This window comes from Rhinolophus sinicus, chromosome 12, assembly GCF_057876585.1.
Source record: "Rhinolophus sinicus isolate RSI-liver-muscle chromosome 12, RSI-T2T, whole genome shotgun sequence".
Taxonomy (NCBI): domain Eukaryota; kingdom Metazoa; phylum Chordata; class Mammalia; order Chiroptera; family Rhinolophidae; genus Rhinolophus; species Rhinolophus sinicus.
In genome coordinates, this window is record NC_142512.1 from 28,299,149 (window position 1) to 28,306,419 (window position 7,271).

General features: G+C 32.9%; 1 pseudogene; it reads left to right on the plus strand.

Annotated features, from left to right (window-relative positions):
* Nucleotides 1–4,512: 4,512 nt before the first annotated feature.
* Nucleotides 4,513–4,833, plus strand: LOC141569934 (U6 snRNA-associated Sm-like protein LSm3 pseudogene; annotated as a pseudogene).
* Nucleotides 4,834–7,271: the final 2,438 nt, after the last annotated feature.

Sequence of the window (7,271 nt, forward strand, 5' to 3'; positions counted from 1 at the left end):
CCATACATGCAAAATGTAAAAACATTCCCACTAACTTTTCTATTGAAATAAGAGTGTTACACCACATACAACAGATAAAATATTTTTATGGAGGGAGGTGATTTTTATTGATGCAGTCTCTTAAGGAATACTAGTATGCAACCCCAAATTTAATGTAAATAGTAAGTAGCAAAAAAAGAAATAAGGATTATAAATAGTTAAATTTGAGAGAAATAGCAAGAAAATTTGCGGAGAATCAAAAGCTAATATGCAATGGGTGTTTTTTGAAGATAAAGGGAAAAGGGGATATGCTAAAAACTATAAATCAGAGAAAAATGTAGTTTGTTTACTCTGTGTGGTAATAAAAATATAAAAAAGTATATCTTCCACAAGCTAATAAGTTACATATGATATATCTGCATTAAAAATATTAACATCTCTAGAGCACATCTCATTTTCATCAATAAGATTGCCAACAATAGCTACAAAAACCACCTTCATAAAGCCAGAAACAGCAGAACTAATTTGCACAGAACATTTGCATGTAGTCATTTCAGATTTCAGATTCCCAAACAAATTCAATATTTAAAAAGAATCATTATATTAAAACAAATAAAAAATAATATCTGAATTTTGGGTATGAAACTATTAGGTGAGATTGAACAAGATAATAAAAAGTTATTGCTCTGTAAGATAGGTGATGATTAAATTCAGTTAATAATGCTTATGTTTAGGATAAATGATATAATTTCCTAACTCACTAATATAAGAGTGTGATATGGATGGATATGATATGGGCATAACTATAAAAGAGAAAGTTACAATTGAAAGCTAATTCCCAGTGGTCCCAATCAAAATGAGGTTATACTTGCTCCCGTCTAAATTTCTTATCAGCCAAGACAATGGAACGAAACCTTGTTATAAAATTTTTATTACATTTCCAATTGGGAAGAGTAAATTTAAAAAAAATAAAATGTATAACCCTGCCAGAATTTTTCAATGTTCCCATACTGCCAATTTTACCTTCCTTGGAAGAAAGACAAGCTCTTTTTTTTTTTCCCCACAGAGAAGTATTCATTGTAAGGCATAATTCACCTTCTCACAAAGGAGTAGTACTTAACTGTGCTCTTCCTGTGAGCATTCAATTAACTGTCTGCTTATAAATGGCATTTCCTCTGAATATTGAAACTCACCTTATAAAATCCACAGCAGTAGAGCATTTCTTGTTGCTAAGGGACTATGACACTATTTCATGATGCTAAAACAGGAATATTACAGTTTAAATTGTTCATGTGCCTAGCCATCGTAACACAATTTAAATACTAAAACATAAATATTCTAATCTCTAATTACATTATTTAATGTTGGGATAATGAATGATCCTGTACTTTTTTAAACTAAAGACTTTTAAATTAATAATAATAATAATAATAATAATGCATTATTAATCAATATTATTATTGTTGCATGAGCTCTTATACCATGCCAGGCACTATTCTTTGTGGTTTATAGGAATTAACTCATTTAATCCTTATAACAACCCTACTGGTTAGATGTTATTACTTCCCCAGTTTTGCACAAAAGGAAACCAAAGCACAGAGAATTTAAGTAACTTGCTCTAGGTCATGGAGCTAATAAACAGGCAGAAGTAGAATTTGTTATCCAACTGGCCTCACTGCAGAGTTTACATTCTTACCTGCCACACTATATTACACCAAAACAAACAAACAAACAAAATTTAAAAAATCTTACGACATTTAGTTACTTGGGATTTGATGTTTTTAAAGTACCTTCCTAAGAACCAAAATTATTTTCAAGAGAAAAATGTAATTCTTTGTTTAAAGTGATGTTATTCATAGTTCTTCAAGAACATATCAAGTCTTATTCATAGAACATATTTGCTAAAAGCACTTCCATCCTCTGATGGAACTGTATTTGTAACCAAATTGTTTACATTATTATTATAACTTTGAATCTGCTTGGTTTAGGGATGTGCACTAGCAGTTTATATTGAGTGGAAATCTGATCCTTATTTTACAAGGCTAATCTTGGGGTCATGTCTTTATCTCAAATGTATATTTAATCCTGATTAGGCTTAAATGAGCAGATTTAAAAACACACAAAGAGGTAAGACAGAATTACTTTAACAATGCAAGTTTATAAAGTGTAATTTCAACTGCAATGTGGAAGCATGATGTGTCTAATTTTTCTATGCTGCCACACTAAATGGCTTTTTAGTTTTGGCTTTGATACTTATGGTTTAATGCCAAATTTACTAAAGCACTATATCTAGAAATAGTTCATCTTTAATAGTATATCATGCTTTATTTTTTTTTTATTAAAAGAGAATGGGCCTTATTAATATAATTATTTGCAGCATAGCAGTACTTCATATATCTTCATAACATAAGAATAGTTATGCATAAACAAGCTCCACATTAAATTTCAAGAACAAACATATATAAACTTACCCTTGCTTCAGCAATGTTTCTAGGATCACTTATTTCAGCACCAATTAAAGGACATGGGAATAGAGACTCGTTGATACAATTTCTACACTGCAAGTAGCTGGTTAAAGAACATTCTTTCATATTCCAGATGGCATTTAAAGATAAACCTGTCTCCATGCCTACAAAAAATAAAAAGAGGTCTTTCATAAACCCTAAACTACCAGATTCAACATCTCAATTTCACTTATAAAGGTCTAACAGAAAGTGGAGTGGATATTAAGACTGGATGTTTTTGAAAACCATTAGTTTAACGTATTTAACTTTTACAATCCTTAGTCTAACACAGAAGAGTAGAGAAAATAAGTTTAAAAAAAAAGAGTAATAGCCTACGTTTACTAATGCCTACTATATAAATTCATTATTTTATTCTCACAGCAACTCTATGAGGTATTATTGTCCTCATTTTATGCACGAGGAAACAGTGTCAGGGAGTACAAATTAAAGTTAGAAAGCAGTAGGCTGGGATTTAAAAAATCCAAATCCAAAACTCTTGCTCCAGTCCCTTTGGCTTAGTACCTTCCTAACAATCAAAAATATTTTCAAGAGAAAAATGTAATTGTTTGTTTTCAAATAAAACCATGTATAAATGAGAACACTATAAATAAATCTCCATATCCCACAATAAGAAAATTTATCTACATTAATTGTAAAAGGGTACCTTTCAAAAATTTAACACGTTAGTTTTAAAACAAAAATTTGATAATAATGCAAATATGAGAATGTAATCTTTCCACAATTAGAAATAGCAAAGTAATTTTGCTCAAGCTTTCACGTTGTAATACATCTGCAGAAGACCATTCCTTTTACAGTACATTCATAACAATAATAGGTATCACTGTTATATACCTGGTTTCAGGACAAAAAGTTTCTCCATACTCTTTAGTTGAACAATCCACCAAACAAATCTCAACTATACAAGGACAATCTTCTTTGTGTTGGACTGCTTTTTGTGTAAAGTGAGAACTCCAAGTTTTCATGAAAAACGTGAGTTCCAGGTGTTGAGTGAGCACACGCTACCTTCTGTAGGAATTAATGTTAGCATACAACAGAAGTGTTCAGTTATGGCAGAGAGGAGACAATAGGCCAAGAGAGAACCTCTCATACACTGTACTCTCCCAGTCTCTTTTGGGATTGAATTACATTTGTGCCTGGAAGTCACTGTAAAAAGATGAGTGGAAATTCAGAATGAGGAGACGTTGCATGATGGAGCTGAGGAAAAAAAAAAATTAACAACAGAGCTTTTTACTTCAAGCTCAAGGGTATGCAGTTGAAATGGGAAGAATTTGCGTAATAAGATGACTATGAATCTACGCAAAGTTGTAGTTCTCAAAAAAACTTCTTACAATCTTCCATATTGCACTAAGCCAAAAAGTTTTAACAACCACATATTCATTTTTTGATAAATGAGTACATTCCCACAAGAAAGAATTCCCAATTCCAGAAAAAATATTGAAATTGGTCAAAGCTGCAAAGTACTAACGGGAACATTATTAAAACCATATGATCTGACCATATGTTTCTGCAGACATTTGTAACCAAAGTAAATATTCAGACGTGTCATGAATGGTCCAACTTTGAGGAGGTAGCAACAAAAAGAAAAAAGTCCCAAGTTATAGTTTTAAGTCTTTTATACTTAAGTATTGAATGAATGGATAGTATCATAGAACTTGTACCTTCAGATTTTAAATGGATAGGTAGAAAAGAGTTTAGATGAATACATTGATGTTGAAAATGGGTAAATAATAGGTGCTTGGGTTATTTGAAGTCAGCATTTTGGAATACAAGTAATATGCTTCTCCTTGTCCCTACTGCTTCTAGGAAGAGTAGAGTTTAGAATTATTTCTAGGTGAGTGCAGGGCCTGGGATAAATAGTATTTGGCTTACTCCCTTCTATCCAACGTTAGAAACAGGTATTGGCAGAGTGAAAATGAACACGATGAGCAGACTTGAAAGTGGCTGGGAGATTGTAAAAGGTTACTAGGCAACCTGAGATATATTTATGCAAAAAAGGACATGGGGAAACATGGTGGATGATGTGGGCCAGCAACAAACTACCAGCTCCATAGAAGACACCCTGGGTCTCATTGGGCTCAGCCTGGATGAGCAAATTTATGTGATGATGAGAAATGACAGAGAGCTTTGACGTAGATTACATGCTTATGATCAACATTTAAATATGACAGTGGGAGATGTGGAAGAAACTGTGACTACTATAGAAATTGATGAATAAATATATGAAGAGATCTATAAGTCAACGAAATGGAATATTCCGATGTTCTTTGTCCTGGGAGATGGTGCTGTACTACTAGTTGCCCCTCCACTGAGAGTTGGCTGGAATGAATAATTTATACTCTATGGAAAATAGGAAACTTTGTATGATTGCCTCTTTAAATGTAGAAGATATTCCAAAAAAATCTATGTATATTTTGATATTAAGAAATGACCAAGGATTCTTCCACTCCTGAAATGAGTTGATTTGCAGGTAACTTACAAATTCTTAAGTTAAATTGCATTTTAATTTTTCTTCAACCTTTCCTATAAATGTGATCACCACGACGCAGCACTCTTTTTCAGGAGTTGATTTGCTTCATTGTTTTTCCAGACACTTTCTGATTTTTAAAAATTTAATTAGATGTTTCCTTTTATGATTTTAAAAAAGGATGTGGGTTTATGGATCATTTATTTATATGTAAGAATCTATCCCATTGTTTCTTAGGAATAGCTGGTGGAACCTAGTTACTTTTATCATGCAGGTTGCTTCCATGAGTTACTGCCCATCCTTTACCCAGGTCAAGCCTATCAAAGCATGGGATCTGGATTTGTGTGCCTTGGAATGATTCTTTGTGGGAGTCATTACCAGACACCATTATCAGACATCAATACCTCATCTGTCCTTATCTGACATTTCTTATTTATACATTTCTGTTTTGAAGAGAGTTTGAGATTGTTTTATTTTTTTTCCCTTTGCAATTCTTAAGACACTGGAGCACATATTAAAAAGCAATTTAAAAATTGCTTTTCATTTTATAATTCACATGAAAATTTAAAAAGTGCCTCATTTACATTTGAAGGCTTTAAAAAGTGACAAGGCATCAATGTAGCTATTAAATAAGTTTACCTTCATTCTTCACTGAAGTCTGATAAACCATTAATGTGGTTTTTAAATGGTTAAGAGCAGCACTGTCACCAGTGACATAAATTTTATTCTTCTGGTCTGTATTCTGATTCAGTTAAGCAATGGCAAAGGGATTTTGTGCAACTTAATTTAACATTCAGGAAGACTCTGGATTTTTATCAGCACAGAATTCTTGGAAAAAGCTTTTCAAAAAACTCCTATGAAAAAAAATAAGGTGGAAAAGACTTAGGGAAGGCATATCACACCAATAATTACATAGGTTACCTAGAAAAATACTGCTGGTTGCAGTAATTTATTAAGGTTATTTGTATGTGTATGTTAGTCAATGAGAAGCCAACTAAATGAAGAATTATTGCATATAATGTTAACAATAAAACAAATATATTATCACTAAAATCTGTTATCACCAACATGTGCAACTTCTAATAAACTCTATGGTTGGATGCAGACACAAAGAATGAGTGGCTTTTTAATGAGTATCTTAATTTGTTAACTTCTTGGTTATATATAATTTCTCTAAGAATGCCTTGAGGAAGAGGCTAAGTCAAGTTAATATGAACTAAATTAAACTACATTAAAAACAATGCGGTGTGTTGCTATCTGTGACCTTTGTCTAGGTAACAAATCTCTCTGGGAATCAGTTACCTCATGTTTAATATAAGAGAATTAGATTTCTAAAGTTATGGCCTAATCTAAAATACTAAAACAGTAATAAACAATACAATAAAGAAATCAAAGCGGCAATTAAAGTAGCCAGTCTCAAGATAGCATGGTTCAGTTCAGTTTGTGGAACTAAACAGTGCCACAAATTGGGTACTTACTATTTTAAAGCATGTATCAGATACAAGAGTGACAAAGACAAACAAGGTTTTACTTTGCACAATCATGTAAGTCTGATATGAGACAGATGCAAAAATAAACAACTGAACATAGTGTTGAAAATACTATGTTGAAGTTATACACTGCAGGCCCAAGATGAAGTACACTTAATGCAGTTAGAAAGACACGGTAAGTTTTCAGAGGAATAACTTAGTTGAATTTATCAGGATGAGTAGGAGTTTGCTAGGTTAAGGAGAGGAGGGGGATTAGCAAAAACAATGGATGTGAAACAGCGTGGTCTTGTTTTAAAACTGTGAAGTATAAAGTTAGCAAACGCTGGCAGATGAGGTTGGAGGTATTGGCAAAGACCAGATCCAGGTGGAGTTTTGATCTTGTATAGAGAAGGATTTTAAACAGATGAGGGATGTGGTCAGAGTTGCATTTTAGATTGGCTAATGGGCAACAAAGTAGAAGGTGGACTTTCGGGGAAAGACTGGTGGCAAAGTGAATAGTTAAGAAATATTACTCTAGGGGCGGCCAGTTAGCTCCATTGGTTAGAGCGTGATGCTCTTAACAAGGTTGCTGGTTCAATCCCCACATGGGCCACTGTGAGCTGTGCCCTCCACAACTACTAGATTGAAACAGCTACCTGACTTGGAGATGATGGGTCCTGGAAAAACATACTTAAAAATAAATACAAGTTAAAAAAAAAGAAATAAACTAAACTGGGAGGAAAACTGGAGTAGGTATAGAAGGTATAGAAGAATAGAATAAAGGCTAGAAGGACAGAAGATCAGAAAGGTGATCAGAGGATTTTGGTGTTCAAG